Raw genomic sequence first — 23,350 nt, 5'->3', positions numbered from 1 at the left:
GGACTCTAAATGAAGATGAAATATTATGGGTGTGTCATGTGCGCGCGCACGTATGTGTGTGTGTGTATATATATATATATATATATATATATATATATATATATATATATATATATATATATATATATATATATATATATATATATATATATATATATATATGTATATATATATATGTATTTATGTATTAATGTTTGCTTTTATGCGAAGTTATGATATGCAAAAATGTTTTAGCATTAAATCGAATTATCACTCAGTATTTTTCTGGTAGAGTACATGCTAATTTTTACAAGGAAAAAGTTGACAGTAACTTCGAAGTCTCGTCTTGCAAGTAATCAATGATGACGGCGAGTAAACCGAAACTTCTAAGTCACTATCAATATTTTACATGTGGAAATTCTCTCTCTCTCTCTCTCTATCTATCTATCTATCTATCTATATATATATATATATATATATATATATATATATATATATACGTATGTTTATACATACATATATTGTCTGTGTGTGTGTGTGTGTATGTGTGCGTTTGTGTGTGTGTGTGTATGTGTGCGTTTGTGTGTGTGTGTATCTTAAGAAGCTTATGTCTTAAAGTACATGGATACCAAATAAAAATATTTTCACATTAAGCATTACCTGCTAAGATTAGATTAGATAGATAGATAGATAGATAGATAGATAGATAGATAGATAGATAGATAGATAAATAGATAGATAAGTATACGTACATGTGTGTGTATATGAACGTACGTATGCATACATATATGCACACACATATTTCTCTGTATGTTTGTGTGTGTGTGTAATGTATGTATATTATAAGTACATACGTATTCCATATACAAATATATTTATATCTAACACAATCAGTGCGTGCGCGTACGTATTATATAATAGTATATAATAATATACACACGTCTTCCTACCGCATTTCTTTCATTAAATCCATTTATTAATGTTCCATCCCAGAACCAAGAAAAAACAGTTGCCTACAACAAAGATTTAGTTTCCTCTTGTTAATTTTTTTATCTCCTCGCCCATTCATAAACGAAAGCTTTCTTGTATATCGTTTTTAATTTAAAAAAAAAAGTATTTCACAAATTGACAACAATTCTCTTCTCTATTTTCCTTTTATTTCTTAACAATAATTTTGAAAAATATGTAAAATGGTGGAGTTGGAACGTCTTGTAATTTTAGAGATAATTATTTGTATTATTTTTTTTTTACCCCCCCCCCCCCGGAAATAATTTTTGAAGCCAATTTCATTATTTACGGTAAATCTGAAAATAAAAAAAGGGGAACATATTTAACATGAAATAATTGGAGGTGGGTGTCGAAAACAATAAAATAGGCGATATTAATTCTAGATCAAATTTTGTTACATTTATTAATATACATCCACGTACAATGTACTCTTCACCAATCTATATAAATTTATTAATTAGATACTAAGTACGTGAGTGCATACATACAATATATACTTACAGAGATACATACATACATAATACATATATATATACATATATATAGGCATTCATATCTATCTATCTCTAAGTAGATAGATAGATAGATAGATAGATAGATAGATAGATAGATAGATGGACATACACGTACATAAATTTCTGTTGATTCACCAAGAATCGATAAATTACATAATACGTAAAATGTAGACAATTCTTTTAATAAACTGAAAACCTCTAAAAAAATTGCCTCAACTTCGACTCACGTTTCCTCTCTTTCAACTGGTAACCTAAACCTGTTAGCTCTTGAATCATACATTTATAATATAATTTAATATAATACAATATAATATAATATAATACAGATATAGATGTAATATAGGGATTTAATTAAATGCTATATAATATATACTATATAATGTGATAATATAAATACTGTATATGATATATATTTATTGTTTCTGTATAGATTTAATATTTAAGAAAAAGTCACTGTTTTCACCAATTCCTAGATAGATACAGTTACAATTAAAATTGACCTCGTATAGAAACCTTTTCAGACTTCTGTGGTCTCTTTGAATCGTTGATTCAGGAATTTTCAAATAAATATAATGTTATATTTGGGAATGGGCATGCCTTTACCAATTAACCAAAGGCACTATATACTTGGTCTTCAGTTTTTATTATTATTATTATTATTATTATTATTATTATTATTATTATTATTATTTGTGTGTGTGCATGTATAAATATATATTTGTATGTATGTATGTATGTATGTATCTATCTATCTATCTATATAGATATTTATGTAGAACAACGATATATATATTTAATTTGCTCCAAGTTCAAATTCTACCAACTTTCGCCTAAGCGCTCCATGCTGTTATAAAAGATGTCTCCTAGATTTTTCTACACCCTTAAAAGAAATTACATTTGCCTTCTTTCAATATATATATATATATATACACACGCATACATTAACTGTATGCGTATATATAAATATACATATATTTATGCAGAGATATGATTAGAGATTTCTAAACAAGTTTATGTGTGTGTGTGTGTGTGTGTGTGTGTATATATATATATATATATATATATATATATATATATATATATATACACTCAAAGAGAGAGAGAGAGAGAGGGGGGGAGTTGTGAGTGTATATTGACGTTATGTCGCATTTAATCTTGAAACAAAATTTCTTGAACGTTTTCTGTAAAGCAATTTTTTAAAAAAATAAGAAAATGGAAAACGACCGATAGAAGCGGTTTTAATAAACATTTCAAAGATTATTTTACGTCCTTCATCATTATTCAAATTTCTAATACCAATACTTGAAAAGGAATCAAACCCATCAAATTACACATACACCGCACACACACATTTACACACATATCTATATGAACACTCACACGCACATATACATACATGTATATACATACATATATATATATATACATATATGCTCATAAAAAGATATATAAAATGATAAATGTAATTGGTTATGTAGAGATACGCAAATATATTTATTACATTTTTTTTAGCTAGAATGTATATAAGAATATATACGGGTGTATGAAAGATAGAATAAAGGATATATATGTATATATATATAAAATGATATACACACATTATATAGTGGGGAAAAATATACGTATGCATAATAGAAAGAATAAGTTTTATGTCTCTATCTATATTTATATCTATCTATCTGTATATATATATGTATATACACGTGTGTACATGTGGATATTATATACATGTGTACATGCATGTACATTTCATTCTGTAGAGTTTTAATTAGTGTTAATTTAAATGCCCATGATAGACAACTTGCTTCTCCCCCTTTGGTCAGCGGGCACCTAGCAAAAAATTAAAAAAATTAAAAACAACAAAAACTCTTATTCACTCTTAATAGATTGAATACAAGGAGAGAGAAGAAGAAAAAAAGCAAAAACATAAAAGAAAGAAAGAGAGCTAAAAGACTGTATGTAGACAGTTATTGGTGATCCAAAGGTGGAAGAGTGATATTTTAAAATATTATTAACTAACAACAATAAGACGTCTACATCTATGTAACAACATTCATATATTTATATCTTCTCTTCTCCTTTCTAACTGTCGGCACAGTTGAAAATTCCCTACAACTTTTTATTTTTATCCATTGCCTAAAAAAAACTCGACTCCGTTGAAACCAGGTAAAAAAAAAACTACCCGTAACATTTGTTAGTTGTTTAAAGAGTTTATTCTCTGATTTTGTTTGTATCTTCGCGTATTCTTGTGTTTATTGTTTTTCTAGATGTATTGTCATGTTTTTATATTTCTCTATTAATATTCTACTAAGGCTTCATAGAAGTTTTATGAAAATTTCCATGAAAGCTAAATATAATGTTTCGTTTAACAGTTTTATTCTCTCTTTCTCCAATTTAGCATGTCTGGAGCCTTCATCTTCAGAAAGGAAGATTATGGCATTTATATGCATTTTACATACATATATATGTAATTTTCCTATTATATTTCAGTTTATATTAATTATCTCACATGTTTTCTTCAGCTTTTCTTCAAATTTATAAGCACACGCATTTGTGTAGATGTATGTTTCTACATATAATATACATGTATAAATGCATATATATATATATATATATATATATTAAAAATGCATGTCTGGTTGTATGAATGTGTGTATGCATTCATAGGTTTCGTTTTACAAACAGCAGGTATAGAACTCAATGCTTAAGATAAGGTGTATATATTATCAATTAGCGGTGAAAGCGCATTAGTGACTCACAGACCTAGAGTTTCGTTTCAAAGCAAAACATTTGTCAAATTCATCATATATGTGTCCATGTGCATGTATGTAATTATATATATGTGTATGTGGTGTATATATGTGTTTCTGTGTTTGCATATGTATATATATATGTATAAACAAATATACAGAAATATATATGCGTATGATTATATATATATATATATATATATATATATATATATATATTGGAAAGCATATAAAGTATAGGGTTGTAAGGTCCCTTCTGTCCTTCAATCTTTCTTTGGGGCTGCTGCCATGAGTGGATGCACGCACCCAGTACACACTGTAAACTGGTTGGCCATAACAATGCCATCCAGCCATATAAACCAGACCAAACGACATGCCACAGACCAGATCTGTGGCTGGAGCAGGGCACCAGCTGAATGAAAATTAACATGGTCGGGGAAGAACAGCATGGATAGAACCATAAATGACAGGCCTAGAAAAAATGGAAGAAAGCAAGGAGGCAGCAACAAGGAATACCATGTTGCTCGAAGAGAAGCTGGATGACAAGTGTACATGATGGGGAGAGAAGCTGAAAGGAGAAGGCTTGCAGTGGGTTTGAGCTGGGATGATCAGAGGTGTGAAGTGATTGGAATTGCAATGCAGTGTGTTAAGGTGAACCAAGATGTTGTTGGGGTAAGGTGTGTTGAGAATGACAGTGATGCACTTTCCCTAATGGACGATGAGAAGAAAGCGTCTTGGAGATATCACTATGAGGGGTTGAAGGGAGGTCCCATATGCTGATGACCAAGTTCAAATAACAGAGACTGTGGAAAGTTAAGAAAGAAATTCCAGACATGGAAATGAAATCTAGAATGAAGAGGCCTTGGAGTAAAGTTTGTGAAGACTAAGGTTTTAATAAGTAGAAAAGAATACAGGACACTGATACCAACAAGGAAGTGGTCATGCTCAGTATGCATACAAGGAGTTGGTAGGAATTCCATTCCCTGTGTAATCTACAGGTGTGCAAGAGGTGCAGTGAAATCAAAGGAGGCTGACAGGTTGTTGAATGTGGAAAACATGTTGAAGGAAGAGAAACTTCCAAGAAGTTTGTCTAACTGAAGGATCAGCTGTTGTGGTAGATTGTTCATCAACATCATCATTTAGCGTCCGTTGTCCATGCTGGCATGGGTTGGACGGTTTGATCAGGGCTGGCAAGCAGGAAGCCTGCACCAGACTCCAATCTGATTTGGCATGGATTCTACAGCTGGATGCCCTTCCTAATGCCAACCACTCCGAGAGTGTAATGAGTGCTTTTACATGCCACTGGCATGACACTAATATCTGCCATGACTACAATTTTACTTGGCGTGATGGGTCTTCTTCTCAAGTAAGAGATAATGCCAAAGATCTTGGTCATTGCCTCCGTGAGGCCCAACGCTCAAAAGGTGCTTTTTACGTGCCACTGGCATGGCTGTCAGTTACGTGACACCAGCATCAGCCACGACTACTCAGGTACAGCATATCACCAAAGGTCTCAGTCGCTAATCATTGCCTCTGCGAGGCCTAAAATTCAAAGATCATGCTTCACCACCTCATCCCATGTCTTCCTGGGTCTACCTCTACCACAGGTTCCCTCTACAGTTAGAGATTGGCACTTCATTGCAGAGCTGTCGATGTCCATATGCATCACATGACCATACCAGTGCAGTCGCCTCTCTTGCACATCACATCTGATGCCTCTTATGCCCAACAATTCTCTCAAGATGCTTACATTCTGTCAATTATGCACATCCAGCGAAGCATACTGGCTTCATTTCTTTCAAGCTTACAAATGTCCTTGACTGTCACAGCCCATGTTTCACTGCCATGTTGCATAGTTGTTTGTACACAGGCATCATACAATCTGCCTTTCACTGTGAGGGACAGGCCCTTTGTTGCCAGCAGAGATAGGAGCTCTCTGACCTTTGCCCAGCCTAATCTTATTCTCACAGCTACATTCTTGGAGTATCCATCTCCGCCACTGACTTGGTCACTTAGATAATGGAACCTATCTACTACCTCTAGCTTACCCCCTTGATGGCAGTTGATGGAGTCTATTTTCTGCATATTTTTGGTGTTTATTGTATTTGTGCATCGTTTCTACCTACCCCTTTTCTGCAGATTGAGTAGGGCCATCTACCTGAATGGATTTATGATTTGTCTGCCTTCCTATTTACTAAGACTTTGGTTTTTGCTCGGTTAACTCTAAAGCCCTTTGATTCTAGACCTTGGTTCCATACCTGGAACTTCTTCTCTAGTTCTGTTAGTGATTCAGCTATAAGAACAAGGTCATCAGTATAGAGGAGCTCTCAGGAGCAGCCTGTCTTAAATTCCCCTGTGGATTATGAAAACAATTAGGGGCTGAGGACTGATCCTTGGTGAACCCCAACTTGTACCCTGAATTCTTTGCTGTACTCATTACCACCTCTCACCTTACTGCACGTGGCTTGTACAGCTCTCACCAACCGCTCATCTATCCCTAGTTTCCACATTGACCACCAGACAAGGGATCAAGGGACCCTGTCAAAGGCTTTCTCCAAGTAAACAAAAGCCAAGTACAAAGGTTTATGTTTGGCTATTTCTTCTGTAGCTGCCATAACAGAAATATAGCATCAGTGGTGCTTCTCCCAGGAACAAAACATATGGTGAAAATGGCCAATAAGGATACTCCTTCAGTGTCTATCTCCTGACCAACAAATGCAAGTTCTTTTCAACACCTATACCAGATGGACCCAACTGGTTTCCTCATATCTTATGCTGAATCGCTAAGTTACAGAGATGTAAACACCAACATCAGTTGTCAAGCGATGGTGGTGGGGACAAACAGACAGAAATGCAAATACATACATACGCACACACATATATATATATATATACACACGCACATACAACAGGCTTCTTTCAGTTTCCTTATTTCTTTATTGCCCACAAGGGGGCTAAACATAAAAGGGACAAACAAGGACAGACAAATGGATTAAGTCGATTACATCGACCCCAGTGTGTAACTGGTACTTAGTTTATCGACCCCGAAAGGATGAATGGCAAAGTCGACCTTAGCAGAATTTGAACTCAGAACGTGCTAACGCTTCTGCCAGCTCACCGCCTTTTCAGTTTCTATCTACCAAATCCACTCACAAGGCTCTGGTCGGCCCAAGGCTATAGTAGAATACACTTACTCAAGTGAACCCAGAACCATGTGGTTGGGAAGCAAGCTTCTTGCCGCACAGCCACGCATATGTATATATTTGTTACATATATAACACATATAATCAATGCAAAAAGATACTATAATGATTTATTAATATATTAATATATATTAAACACACTATGATATAAGTGGCTCACTAGCAATTAAAAACCAAAAAAGAATTAATAAATAAAGGGTGCAAAATAGCGCCACCAATTTTAATTAATTCTAAAAGCCACAAAAAACACGTAAATATAATGAGGTTAGTGTATTTTGTGATTTTTTAGAGTTAACTTTGACTCTTATTTTTAGCAATTTTGTACCCTTTATTTATATATATAGGTGTAGGAGTAGCTGTGTGGTATGTAGCTTGCTTATCAATCACATGGTTCCGGGTTCAGTCCCACTGCATGGCACCTTGGGCAAGTGTCTTCTACTATAGCCTCGGGCCGACCAAACCCTTGTGAGTGGATTTGGTAGACGGAAACTGAAAGAAGCTCGTTGTATATGTATATATATGTGTATGTTTGTGTGTGTTTGTGTACCTGTGTTTGTCCCTCCACCATCGCTTGACACCCGATGCTGGTGTGTTCAGCAAAGGAGACCAATAGAATAAATACTAGGCTTACAAAGAATAAGTCCTGGGGTCGATTTGTTCAATTAAAGGTGGTGCTCCAGCATGGCCTCAGTGAAATGACTGAAACAAGTAAAAGAATAAAAGAATATATATTAGGGATACCAAAAAGTGAAGTCAAATATTTTAAGTAGTTTGATGTTATACCACAAATAGTTTAAAGCCAATAAAATATGTCCTTGCAATCAACCAATCAGCATAGAGTTAATGTGAGCACATGATGTGTGTGCTGAAAAGTTTGTGGTTTTGAGATAAAGAAATCAGTTAATTATAATTTTATCCAATATAATTCCCCTCTCACATTCACAAACTTATTGCAGCAGTCCTTCAGTTTTTCTGAGGCTCTTTAGAAGCAAAAAGCCCACCTTCTGGTTGTTTTTCCATTGGTAAAGTGTTCAAATGACCTGAATAAGTGCTACGTTTGGTGAATAGTGGGTTGTAAGGTAAAAGCTTCCCAACCAAATGAATTTATCTTCTCTTGGATTATCTTCACTGAATGTGGCCTCGCATTCATTATAATCTTCATCATCTTCATCGTTATTTAATATCTGTTTTCCATGCTGGCATGGGTTGGACACTTTGACAGGATCCACCTAGTCACAGGGCTGCTCCAAGCTCTAGCGTCAACTTTGGCATGCTTTCCACAGTTTGGTTGCTCTTCCTAACCTCAATCGACTTACAGTATATACTGGATGCTTTTGTTTTTCATACTACCCACACCAGTGGGATTGCTGAGTTTGAGAACAAATGAACAGGTAAGAGACAACTCCCCCCACCATGGCTAAGAAGATGGGGTATTAGGGAGGGGAGGTGGTTTTATGCCAGGTACTGAGAGGTTGAACCAATGGCTCTCAGCCAATTTTTACCTGCTGCCTGATTGGCTCCTGTGCCAGTGGCACGTAAAAAGTACCATTCGAGCATGGGTTGTTGCCAGTGGCACGTAAAAAGCACCATTCAAGCGTGGGTCATTGCCAGTGCTACCTGATTGGCTCCCGTGCTAGTGGTACATAAAGAGCACCATTCAAGCATGGTCGATGCCGTTACTGCCTGACTGGCTTTCGAACCAATGGAACGTAAAAAGCACCCACTACACTCTCGGAGTGGTTGGCGTTAGGAAGGGCATCCAGCTGTAGAAACCTTGCCAAATCAGATTGCAGCCTGGTGCAGCCCCTCAGCTTACCATCCCTGGTCAAACCATCCAACCCATACCAGCATGGAAAGCAGACGTTAAATGACAATGATGATGATGGACCCCTTTGATTACTAATCTTCTCAGGAGGGTGGGGCTTCTCATGGTCATTCAGGGTCTAAAAACTCCCTTTTACTTTTATGATTAAATATTATTAGGAATTGCACAAAAGATGCTGAAATATTTTGTGTATTGTACTCTTTTACTTGTTTCAGTCATTTGACTGCGGCCATGCTGGAGCATCGCCTTAAGTCGAGCAAATCGACCCCAGGACTTATTCTTTGGAAGCCTAGTACTTATTCTATCGGCCTCATTTGCCAAACCGCTAAGTTACGGGGACGTAAACATACCAGCATCGGTTGTCAAACGATGTTGGAGAGGACAAACACAGACACACAAACATATACACACACATACATATCATCATCATCATTATCATCGTTTAACGTCCGCTTTCCATGCTAGCATGGGTTGGACGACTTGACTGAGGACTGGTGAAACCGGATGGCAAAACCAGGCTCCAGTCTAAATTTGGCAGAGTTTCTACAGCTGGATGCCCTTCCTAACGCCAACCACTCAGAGAGTGTAGTAGGTGCTTTTACATGTCACCTGCACGAAGGCCAGTCAGGCGATACTGGCAACGGCCACGCTCGAAATGGTGTCTTTTATGTGCCACCCGCACAAGCCAGTCCAGGGGCACTGGCAACGATCTCGCTCGAAAATCCTACGGAAGCCAGTCAGGCGGTACTGGCAACGGCCATGCTCAAAATGGTGCATCTTATGTGCCACCCGCACAAGAGCCAGTCCAGGGGCACTGGCAACGATCTTACTTGGCTTGCCGGGTCTTCTCACGCACAGCACATTTCCAAAGGTCTCGGTCAGTAGTCATCGCCTCTGTGAGACCCAATGTACGAAGGTCTTGCCTCAGCACCTCAGCCCAGGTCTTCCTGGGCCTACCTCTTCCACGGGTTCCCTCAACTGTTCGGGTGTGGCACTTTTTCACGCAGCTATCCTCATCCATTCTCACCACATGTCCATACCAGCGCAATCGTCTCTCTTGCACACCACAACTGATGCTTCTAATGTTCAGCTTTTCTCTCAAGATACTTACACTCTGACGGGTATTCACATTGACATTACACATCCAACGGAGCATACTGGCTTCATTCCTTGCGAGCTTACGTATGTCCTCAGCAGTTACAGCCCATGTTTCACTGCCATGTAGCATGGCTGTTCGTACACATGCGTCATACAGTCTGCCTTTTACTCTGAGTGAGAGTCCCTTTGTCGCCAGCAGGGGTAAGAGCTCTCTAAACTTTGCCCAGGCTATTCTTATTCTAGCAGCTACACTTTCAGCGCACCCACCCCCACTACTAACTTGGTCACCCAGATAGCGGAAGCTATCGACTACCTCTAGTTTTTCACCCTGGAATGAGATAGAAGTTGTTTCCTGTTTGTTTACAGTCTTTATTGCACCTGAACATCTGCCACAAACAAAAACTAACTTCCTAGTTAACCTGCCTTTGATGTTGCTGCACCTCTTATGTGTCCATAGCTTGCACCGGGTACATCTTATAGAGTTACTACCTACTCCTTTTCTACATACTGAGCAGGGCCATCTACCTGAAGGGGTTTGTGTTTTATCTACCTTCCTACTTATTAGGATTTTGGTTTTAGCTAGGTTGACTCTAAGGCCCTTCAATTCTAGACCTTATATATATATATACATATATATATATATATATATATATACATATATATATATATATATATATACACGACGGGCTTCTTTCAGTTTCCGTCTACCAAATCCACTCACATATCTTTGCTCGGCCCGAGGCTATAGTAAAAGACACTTACCCGAGTTTCTACACAGTGGGAATGAACCTGGAACCATGTGGTTGGTAAGCAAGCTACTTACCACACAGCCACTCCTGCGCCTATATATATATATTTATAATATTTATTGTATAAATATTTAACCAGTTTATTGCTCCTAAATTTTAACAAAATCTCATATGGTCCCTGGTTGAGAACAACTCGGCTAAAGTATGATAGAGGGACAAGAATGGTTGTCTTGCTGCAGAGGAGATACATGGCTACTCCACATTATAAGGGTGGGTGAGTTGTAGTAATTGAGAAGAACGTGACAGTGACGGTGTGCCAGAACAAACTCAAAAGGTAAGCAAGTGTTAGAGAGGGTATGGTCAGTGGATCAGTGAGGAAGCGAGGGTGGGTAGTTTTATAAAAATGTGAGGGGAGAGGAACAGATGGTTAGAAATGGGGATGGTGGTGGAGGTGAATGTATTGTATGATGTGCAAGGGTGGAGGTGAGGTTGGTGGGAAGTATCAGGGTAGAGAGAGGGTGCTGTGGAAGTGAAAGCAAAGGGACTGAGGCTGGCAGAAGCATTAACACGCAGCACAGAATACTGAGTGGTATTTCGTCTGTCTTTATTTTCCGAGTTCAAATTCTGCCATGGTCGATTTTGTCTTTCATTCTTTAGGGGTCGATAAAATAAATACCAAGTGAACACTTGTGGGTGTGTGTGTGGGGTTTGTCAATTCCATCGATACTCCCCCCCCCAAAAAAAAATGGTGGCACTGTGCCAAAATTTGGAACTGCCATGAGAGAAATAACACATTATTTTTGCCGTGGTTGATGAGTCTCCTCAAGCACAACAAATCATCAGTCATCTCAATCATTTGTCATCTCCTTCATGAGACTCAGCATTTTGTGGTCTGCCTTCACCACTCGGCCTCATGTCTTCCTGGGACTCCCTCTTCCACAGGTTGCATCCACTTTAAGCAATTGGTACTTCTTTGTGCAGCTGTCCTCAGAAAGGAGGATAACGTGCAAGGTATGGGAATGACAGAGGGAGAGATGTGGGGGATACATACGGGGTTTGTATGGCGAATGGAGCATGATGGTGGATATGCGAAGGGGACGAGAATGAGAGCGGATATGTGAGGTGGTAAGACAGAGTTTGGTAGAGGAAAGAGAGCTATTTGAAAGCATTGAAAAGAGATGTTCTGTGAGGATAGTACAGGAAAGGAATTGAGGATGAGAATAAGGGATAGAAGTATCCAGGGGGGAGGGGGTAACAAATAGTGCAAAAGGAAGTGGGGGGGGGATTAATATGTACTGATTCTGTTCTCAAGTGATCATAACTTATGTTCCTTGTTATCGTTCTCCAGCCATACTCTCTCTCTCTCTCTCTCTCTCTCTCTCTCTCTCTCTCTCTCTCTCTCTCTCTCTCCTCCACTAGACTTGATCCTTAGAACCATCTCCGTTCCTCATTATCTTCCTCCAGCCATATTCTCTCTCCTCTCTGCTATACTCCATCCATCCATCCTTATCATGTCTTCCAACCCCTATCTCTCCCAATGCCCTCACAGATAACATGAACCCCCTCTCCCATGCCGCTCCTATATCTCTCACCTTCAATTGCTATAGATACCTCTATCCTATCTTAATCACATTCTTATTGAATTTTCTCCATTTTTCCCCTCTGTCCCCTCATCACTTCAATCCTCTGTATCACTTCACCTATATTCACCCCCCCCCCCACTATACCTTGAGAGTGTGTCCTAACACATATCCACCGCCATCTCTGTTTTTTTCGCTAAGTCTCCATCTCCCTTCTCCTCCAATTAGGATTTCCTTGTATCTCTTCTGCAGCAAGACATATAATCCCTAATCCCTCTATTATTCTTTTAATCCCTCATCAACTGGCACAAAGCCACTTCCTTCAATACTACCCCCTCCCCCAACCAAGGGGACTTTGTCTTGTCTTAGAAGTTACTTGATGACCCCACTGGTGCTGGTACCACGAAAAAAAATACAGCCCCCAGTACACTCTGTAAAGTGGTTAGCCCGAGGAAGGGCATCCAGCCATAGAAACCAAACCAAAACAGACAACAGCCCCCTGGCTTGCCAACTCTTGTCAAACTGCCTGACCCATGCCAGCATGGAGAACAGATGTTAAATGATGATGATGGTAATATAATGTATATATAATATATATATACAATTCTTCATTGCCCACAAGGGGCTAAAAGAATAGAAGGGACAAACAAGGACAGACAAAGGGATTAAGTCGATTACATCGAGCTCAGTGTGTAACTGGTACTTATTTAATCGACCCCGATTGAAGGAAAGGCAAAGTCGACCTCGGCAGAATTTGAACTCAGAACGTAATGGCAGACGAAATACCGCTAAGCATTTCACCCGGCGTGCTAACGATTCTGCCAGCTCTCGCCGCCGTTCACACAGCCACTCCTGCGCCTATACACAGCCACATAACACCAAACATTATCACTTAACATTAGACCACAGATGTAGCAGGCAACTTACAAAGTTTTCTAAAACCAGTCATGTGACTACCCTCTACCAATCAAATCCTATCCAAATCATATACTAATTTGAGCCATATACAGGGTCTGATCAATAAGCAATATTCTAGCTCACTTCCGCTGTTTACAGCAGTGCTTGGAAGGAAGGTGTGTAGCGTGTGGTCATCACATTGACCATGACTGAGAAAGTTGTCATGGCAATTCCTGCTCAGAGGCCTACGCAAAGTTGCACAAAGTGAATGGAAAGGAGTGTATGAGTCACAAACATGTGTACGAGTGGTTTGGATGTTTCCAAAACGGCCGAAAAATGTTGATATTGACAAACGTTTTGGGAAACCTGTACCCAGCAGAACTGAGAAAAACATTGCAGATGTGTGTGCAGCTGTGAGGGAAAAATCATTGAATCACTATCCGTGAGTTATCAGAGTATGTGCAGATTAGTTACAGTTATCTTCTGAAGATTTGGGTATGAGATGCGTGTCTGCCGAGTTTTTGCCAAAACTGCTTTCAGCTAACCAAAATAACACTCAGGTTTCAGTTGCACAAGATCTCCTTGATTGTGTTGAGAACGATGAAAACTTTTTGAAAACTTTGCACAGGCCTCTGAACAGGTATTGCCAAGTTTTTGGCAAAATTTGATGCAGAGTCACTGCTCAACTTTCTCTGTCATGGTCAATGCAACAATCACACGCTACACACCTTCCTACCAAGCACTGCTGTAAACAGCGGAAATGAGCTAGAACGTTAAAACTGTGTGCATGCACAGCAGAGTTCAGGGTCAATTTTTGCCAAGTGGCTTCACTCTGCGTGCTTTAGCTTCATTACTACAGCAACAGTCTGGATACTTATTGATCAGGCCGCGTACTCTCTATAGAAATAGGACAAGCTTTAAGCACTAGTCAGAAACAAGACTGTTGCAGCATAACCCACATCTTTCTCTCTCAACTTTTGAAAATCAGTGTAAACTGTGAAACTGCTTAAATATTTAAATATAATTAAAAAATTTTAACTATTCTCAGTGTATTTTCAACTTCTATTTGTTTCTATATTTCTACCCCAAAAAATAACCTTGTTTTCTACATATATGTATATATATATGTATGTATATATATATATATATATATATATATATATATATATATATATATATATATATATATATATATATATAACATTGGTTGTTATTATATATATATATATATATATATATATATATATATTTATATATAATTATGTGTATTTCTTCTATCTTAATGAATAAAAATTCTTCGGATAGAATAAATGGGTTAATAGAAACCAATGTAGCAAAGAACACAAAATAACTGTGGTTTAGTTCCTGTTTTTAAGGCAGGAACTCCTTGAAATTTTGGGTATTTGAGTATATTTAAGAATTTAAGGATTGGAGAAAACGCATGTTATAATTGCATACTTTATTCCTACATATGTTTCAAAGGATTACAACCTGTGTGATCCATAGGGATCTTTGATATTAAAATTATAACATGTGTTTTCTCCAATCCTTAAATTCTTAAATATATTTATATATATATATATATATAAAGTCTGTCATACTGGCCATGACGAAGGGAAATAGCCCTGAAACTCGAGTCGCCTTTATATACTTATATTTATATATTTGATCCTTTATATTGAACACTCAATATTTCATCTACATTCAATACTTTATTTCATGGTGCCATCCATTTTTTTTAAATTTTATTTTATATTATATATTGTATATTATATTATATATTGTATATTCCATATTCTATACCCCTCATTGGTTCTGCAGGAATATAAATAAAACATAAAAAACAGACAGTGTTGGAACTCTTTTAAACAAAATAATATATTCCTCTATACACAATCATACAAAAAAACAACCCTTTTTTGTATTTATTTTTACTCGCATATATATATATATATATATATATATATATATAACATTGGTTGTTATATATATATAGGTACACACACACATATATATATAATAACAACCAATGTTATTTCTTATTTAAGTATAAGTTTGAAAAAAGTCACTGAGAGGAGATCCAACTACATGAAAGCTCCAAGTGACTTAACTGCACAAGTCTCTGATATGCAAGTGGCTGAAAAGGGTCAGCAGAAGTGCACCCAGGAAAGATCCTGCCTTAAAGTGTAATAAGTTAAGGGCTGAAACACTTGCCTGAGGGGGCTTCTTCTCTGAAGACCTTCTGCCCTTCTGTTCCCTTGAGAATTTCCTACCACCATAAGTGGTTTCATCTTCAGGCTTATAATCACGAGTTGTGAGTGTGGTTCCTGGACCGGGTTGTGTGTTGTCTTCTTGAGCAAGACACTTTATTTCACGGCCCTCCAGTTCACTCAGCCTTAGAAACGAGTTTTGATATCACTGGTGCCAAGTGGTATCAGCCTTTGCCTTTCCCCTGGATAACTTTAGTGGTGTGTAGAGGGGAGACTGGTATGCATGGGTGACTGCTGGTCTCCCATAAGCAAACTTGCCTGGACTTGTGCTTTGGAGGGGAACTTTCTAGGTGTAATCTCATGGTCATTTGTGACTGAAGGGGGTCTTTACCCTTTTTTTATATAGTTTTTTTTACATACGTACATACATACACATATATATATATATATATATATATATATATATATATATTTATATTTACATCATCATCATCATCTTTTAATGTCTGTTGTCAATGCTGGCATGGGTTGGACAATTTGAACGGGGGTGGTAAGCTGACGAGCTGCACCATACTCCAATCTCATTTGGCATGGTTTCTACGGCTAGATGCCCTTCCTAATGCCTATGACTCCAAGCATGTAAGGGGTGCTTTTACGTGCCACCCGCACAACAGCAGTATCCACCATGACTATGATCTCATTTGGCTTGATGGGTCTTCTTCTCAACACAGCATATTGCCAAAGGCCTCAGTCATTTGTCATTGCCTCCGCGAGGCCCAATGCTTGAAAGGAGCTTTTTACGTTCCACCAGCACAGGTGCCAGTTATGCAACACTGGCATCAGCCACATTGTCTCCGTGAGGCCCAACCTTTGACAGGTGCTTTTTATGTCGCCGACATGGGTGCCAGGTACGCGACACCAGCATCGACCACATTGCCTCCGTGAGGCCCAACACTCGACAAGTGCTTTTTACATGCCAGATGCACACACACACACACACATATATCTTCAAATTTATATGTGTATGTTTGTATGTTTATTCGCTTTCAAATCCAAGCCCAGCATCTATGAATTGTGTGTCTTAATTGCCCTTTTATTATCTTCTGAGCCTTGGATTGCATATTACAGTCACATCAAAAAGCCTTGGAAAGATTCCATCAAACTTACCTAAGGAGGATCCTATATAGCAGATGGCAGTCTCTAACATCTGACAGCTCTGTTTTTATAGCAAGCTAGCATAAGTAATATTGAGATGCTCCTCATATGCAATTAGTTGTGGTGGGCTGGACATCTTACTAGGATGCAGGTTGATAGGTTACCTAAGCAGTTGTCTTACAACGAGTTGCAGTGTGGTAAATGACTGAGACAGAAGCCAAGTAAACAGTTTGGGGATCTTGTCAAAAACAATCTCAATCCCTTAGTATTTAAACTGGCCATATCTGGTTTCAATCTAGCCATATCTGGTTTCAAACTGGCCATATCTGGTTTCAAACTGGCCAGATTCAGCCTGTCGTGTTGTCAATCTAAAAATAAACAATCACGTAATCAAAATTTGAAAGCTATAGCCTAATGCATAATTAATTGAAAACAATGCAAATAAGTTAGGTAGATATTTAACCAATCGGTTAATAATAAAGGAATGGAATTGAACTGGTATGTGGGTTATTAATATTAGCGTAATAACTCTCCCCAGTCACTATGTGAATAAATATGTATTCCATTGGATAGAATAATCTGAATGCTAAAAGGCAAAAGTTCATGGTGTAGATGTTGAAGACTAGAAGTGGATGACAGATAATTGATTGGTTTGGTAGGAAGTGATCTATGATGCCTGTAAAGCAGTTGAAGCATGGAGAATCAAACACACTGTATTGGAACGAGCACTTCATTAGCAGGACTTGACCTCAATCCCAGAAACCTTTTGGCTTTTGTATGTTTGTAATATATGTAGCAAGGTCTGTTTGTCCAAAACCAGACTTGCTAGTCATATGAGATCTCCTGACAGCATTTACTGCGGAGAAGTAGCAATCACCAGATGCATACATACGCACGCGCACGCACACACACACATGCATGCACACACAAACACATGCACATATACGAGTGAGTTGCCAAATGAAAGAAAGGGCACTGAACACATTTATTGGGAGTTGCATATATTGTTCAAAACAGTTTGATTTGGATTACATGCTATTTAATGTTGGGCTTTGAAACTTTAAGTAGCAAAGTTTTGAACACTGCAATATATATGTGTGTGTGTGTATATATATATATATATATGGTAATGATACACATACGCACACGTGTGTATGTATGTATGTATGTATGTGTGTGTGTGTATCTATATATATAAAAATGAGAATGTGTGTCTGTCTGTCTGTCTGTCTGTCTATCTGTGTGAATCCCTAAAACTCGAGAACTACGCAACCAATTTCATTCAAATTTTACAGATGCCTTACTTAGGGTTCCAGTTGTGTTTTAGTCAAAAAAATTTTTAACTTCTTGCAGAGTTCGAGCCCACGGCAACATAATATCTCCTCCACTATTTATGTATTACGTGTCAAAAGTGAAACAAAAACACTCATGTCAAATACTTTCACTTTAAAAATGAAACTATTCTACTAACTGAAACAATCACATTTTGATACTGTAATGACAGATACTTTCAGAGAGAGAGAAAGAGAGAGAGAGAGAAAGAGAGAGAGAGAGATGTATATGTATACATATAGATGTATATGTACACGTTATTCCACTAACTGAAACAATCACATTTCGATACTGTAATTACAGATACTTTCAGAGAGACAGAAAGAGAGAGAAAGAGATGTATATGTATACATATACATGTATATGTACACGTATATGCATAGATATATATATATAGATATAGATCTATATGCATACATGTATATGTATACATATGTGTAGATGTATATATATAGATGTACATGTAATATGTACACATATATACATATATATACATGTATACAGATATCTATACATATACACATCACACACAAACACATGCACACAAACACACACATTAGTCATTTGTTTTCTTATCCAAAACTACGTCAAAAGTACTGAACGGATCTTTATGAAATTTGGAAATTATATTCTATGTATAACGGCCATAACTCCCATGAAAATTCATATATTTTTGATGTTGATGAAATTTTAACCCGAACATAACAGATGAGCATTATTTGTAATTCAACGGTACAACAGTGTAAGACTACCCTTTCAGATATACTTACATTGTGATTTCTGCAATGTGGTGCATAAATTGTCAAGTAAATGAGACGCATCTTTGCCTCCACTGATTCACTTGCAAAGTGTTGAGTAAAATTATTTCGTTGCAGACCTCCTTTGGGTCTTTTTATTATCACTGCAACACACATAGTCCCCAGTTGGTAACATTGATTTCAAGGCCCTCCTAGATGAGAGACTGGCATTCCACTTAATGTCTATGTTCCATGCTGGCATGGATTGGAGAGTTATTAATGTAGAAATATGGTATCGTAGCTACTAACAGTTGAGGGTTGCGTAGTCTAGACGGCGTTTTTAGATTTCATTATTCTCTTTAACCCGGGCAAAGCCGGGTATTTCTGCTAGTATATATATATATATATATATATATATATATATATATATTATAAACAGATAGAAAAATGTATATATATATATATATATGTATATCATATAAAATTTTATATGTAGAAAGAAATAATATATATATATATATATATATATATATATATATATATATATATATATATATATATATATATGGTGGTGGTGGTTGTCTACTCCTTACACAGAGTTTGACCATCTCCTGCACCTACACCTTAGCCCTTTCATGGCGTCTGATGTGGCTTTTTAAACCAGACAATGTTTTGAAAAAACACCCACACAGATTACATATATATATATATATGCATACATACATATACAGGCCAACCCATGCCAGCATGGAAAATGGATGTTAAATGATGATGATGACATATATATTTATGTAGGAGTGGCTGTGTGGTAAGTGTAGTTTGCTTACCAGTCACATGGTTCTGGGTTCAGTCCCACTGTGTAGCACCTTGGGCAAGTGTTTTCTACTATAGCCTTGGGCGGACCAAAGCCTTGTGAGTGGATTTGGTAGATGGAAACTGAAAGAAGCCTGTTGTATGTGTATATATATGTATATGTTTGTATTTGTCCCCCCCACCACCACCACCATCGCTTGACAACTGATGTTGGTGTGTTTATGTCCCCATAACATAGAGGTTCGGCAAAAAAGACTGATAGAATAAGTACAAGGCTTACAAAGACTAGGTGCTGGGGGTCAATTTGTTCCACTAAAGGCAGTGCTCCAGCATGGCCACAGTCAAAAGACTGAAACAAATAAAAGAATATATAAATATGTATGTATGTATATACACATATATATATATATGTATGTATATACAGGCATACCTCAGCTTAAGTTGTTCTTGATTATTCATCAGTTTTCAAAAATAATATAAGAAAAATAAAAATCAAGTTAAGTCATTTTACTCGACTTTACGTCTGTTCGCCACAAATATTGGAATCGTAAAATCACTAGAAAACCGTTAAAAGCACATAAAATCATGTTACTGTACAATAAATAATAATGAAAGTATATAAAATCATGTTACTGTACAATAAATAAGAATAAACGTCTATAAAATCATATTAAAATATGTACAGTAAGTGTTAAAGATACACACCATAAAGTAGTGTAGCTTAGTGAACGAAATCATGAGATCAGCCGTGTTGTCCTATTTATCTGTCTTTCGGAGCTCATATTACATTGTAGTTCCAATATCTACTGTTAGGTGTCGATGTCACTCGTGATTCCCACGATTGTTTTGAATTCAGATTTGTTTACATCTGTTTATCGGCTACTTTCTCAATCATTTGTGACTTTATTTTTTTACCTCCATGGCTCCTAAGAAAATTCATACTGAAAGTACTAAGCGCCATGCTATAACACTGGAAGATAAACTGACTATGATAAAACGCCATGAAAAAGGTGAAAAAGTAGTAGCAAGTGCACAATCTTTTGGGATGAGTCGGACAACTGTATCAATGATTGTACATAATAAGGACATGATTTTAGCACATATCAAATCTGATACCCCAGGGATGAAGAACACTGTCATCAATAAGAAAAGAGGCAAAATCTTTGAAGAACTGGAAAGTCTTCTTTCTCTTTGGAGTGTTAGGTTGAATCGTTAGCGTGCTACTATTAGTCAGGAAATCATTCAAGAGAAAGTGTTGTCTGTGTTTGAGGACCGGAAGAAAACATATCCAGATGAAGAAGACGTAGAGTTCAAGGCAAGTCAAGGATGGTTCATGAGATTTAAGGAGGGAAGAATTTATTACTCCATTAAGAAGCAAGTTGAAAGTGCATCAGCTGATGAACAAGCAGCAGCGGAATTTCCTAATGCATTAAAGAAAATCATTGAAGAAAACAGGTTTCTTCCTGAACAGATTTTTAATGTCAACAAAACTGGATTGTATTGGGAAAAATTGCTAGACCATTCATTCATTTCCAAGGAGAAAACTTTTCCAGGCTACAAGGTCTCGAAAGAATGTGTGACCATTATGTTGGGAGGTAATTGTGCATGAGATTTTCAGTTAAAGCCATTTCTTGTGTATCATGCACACAACCCCCGTGTCCTAAAGAACATACCCAAGGCATCTCTCCCTGTTATATGGATGGCTAATTCAAAAGCATGGGTTACTGTTGTTGTTTTTGAAGATTGGTTCTTATCTTAAATAATGCTCCTGGCCACCCGCAAAACATTATAGATTTTGACCCCAATGTTACTGTCGTATACCTCCCTCTGAACGCCATGTCTCTTCTGCAGCCAATAGATCAGAGAATAATTGCTATCTTCAAGTGTTACTGTATGAAGTGTATGCTATGGCAAGCAATAGCTGCAACTGATATTGATGAGTCCATCATACTTCGTGACTTTTGGAAGAGATACAATATCTACAGGGCTGTACAGAACATAGCAGCGGCATGGAATGATGTACAGAGCATGGCTATGAATGGTGTATGGAAGAAGCTATGCCCGCAATTTGTGAATGATTTTAAGGGGTATGATAATGTTGCCATCAACAACACTTTGGTGACTATGAGCAAATGGACTTGGAGGAGGAGAATTTCACAGATTTATTTGAAAAAGACAAGCAGCCCCTGACAAACGAGAATTTTATAGAGCTTCACAAGCAGCAAAATAAAGAAGAGGAAGTTGAACCTGAACCACATCACTTTACCATTAAGAAAATGCAGCAAGGATTTGCATATATCGAAAAAGGTCTTTCTGTGTTCAAGGATATGGATCCAAATGCTCAAAGTTTTTCCAAGGTTATGGGGGCTTGTCACGAAGCTTTTACTCTTTACAATGTAATCTTTGAGGAAAAGAAGAAAGCAGTTCAAGGAACTCTCAACCGGTCTTTTAAGTGCATCAAACAACAAGAACAGCCAGAGTCAGCTGTGATGTTGACGATCCACAGCCATCTACATCCACAATGTAAACCACCAAATTGCATGTAACATATTGGTAAATGTTAAATAATTCAGTTTTTTTTTTTACTGTTGCAAAATAATAATAATTACTGAATTTGTTTTTTAAGCTTAAAAAGGCTTTTATTTTACCAAATCTTATTGCAAACCGCATTCATAAATAAAGCGTCTGCGATGTACCGTAAACACCGCCAAATTATATTCGTAAATTTAGATTATTTTATTTTTTTTACTGTACTGTATTAAAAAATAAAAATTATTTGTTTGAGATCGTTGCCAGTGCCCCTAGACTGGCTCTTGTGCGGGTGGCACGTAAAATACACCATTTTGAGTGTAGCCGTTGCCAGTACCGCCTGACTGGCCTTCGTGCCGGTAACACATAAAAGCACCCACTTCACTCTCAGAGTGGTTGGCATTAGGAAGGGCATCCAGCTGTAGAAACTCTGCCAGATCAGATTGGAGCCTGGTGTAGCCATCTGATTCACCAGTCCTCAGTCAAATCGTCCAACCCATGCTAGCATGGAAAGCGGACGTTAAACGACGATGATGATGATGATGATGTAAGTTTAAAATAGGTTTTTATTAACTATGTTTTATGGAAAATGCATTCATAAAGTACAGAACTGGGAATGGTTATTATTGGTTTAGCCTAGAGACAAAGTAAATTCTACATAGCTTAGCCTAGAGACAAGTTAATTTGACTTAAGTTTTGTTTCCTGGAACCAATTAACGACATAGGATGAGGTATGCCTCTGTGTGTGTGTGTGTGTGTGTGTGTGTGTGTGTGTGTGTGTGTGTGTGTGTGTGTGTGTGTGTGTAGTCTGATCAATAAGTATCCGGACTGTTACCATAGTAACAAAGCTAAAGCATGCAGAGTAAAACCGCTTGGCATGGATTGACCTTGCACTCTGCTGTGCAGGTGCACTAGGTCAATGTGACGATCACATGCTACACACCTTCCTTCCAAGCACTGCTGTAAACAT

At 37.4% G+C, this 23,350-nt stretch overlaps 1 protein-coding gene and 1 long non-coding RNA gene across 3 annotated transcripts in view; one reads left to right on the top strand and one right to left on the bottom strand.

Moving 5' to 3' along the window:
* Window positions 1–1,114: 1,114 nt before the first annotated feature.
* On the bottom strand, window positions 1,115–21,768 carry LOC128250930 (uncharacterized). 2 transcript variants are annotated; one of them, XR_008266869.2, is made up of 5 exons: window positions 20,557–21,768; window positions 20,132–20,200; window positions 16,982–17,337; window positions 8,087–8,154; window positions 1,115–1,283 (listed from the first exon to the last, which is right to left on the bottom strand). It is a non-coding gene; the product is annotated as an uncharacterized LOC128250930 (long non-coding RNA). The 2 variants fall into 2 exon arrangements; XR_008266870.2 differs by lacking the exon at window positions 20,132–20,200 and having other exon boundaries at window positions 20,557–21,765.
* LOC106883967 (uncharacterized) overlaps window positions 2,613–23,350 on the top strand; it is a 91,533-nt gene continuing 70,795 nt past the window's right edge. The window contains exon 1 of the mRNA XM_052977057.2: window positions 2,613–3,668. The gene's annotated coding sequence lies outside the window, so the exon portion shown is untranslated. The remainder of the gene's footprint in view (window positions 3,669–23,350) is intronic.

This window comes from Octopus bimaculoides, chromosome 26, assembly GCF_046866305.1.
Source record: "Octopus bimaculoides isolate indiv1 chromosome 26, ASM4686630v1, whole genome shotgun sequence".
Classification (NCBI taxonomy): domain Eukaryota; kingdom Metazoa; phylum Mollusca; class Cephalopoda; order Octopoda; family Octopodidae; genus Octopus; species Octopus bimaculoides.
This window is presented reverse-complemented; position numbering and strand designations above follow the sequence as displayed.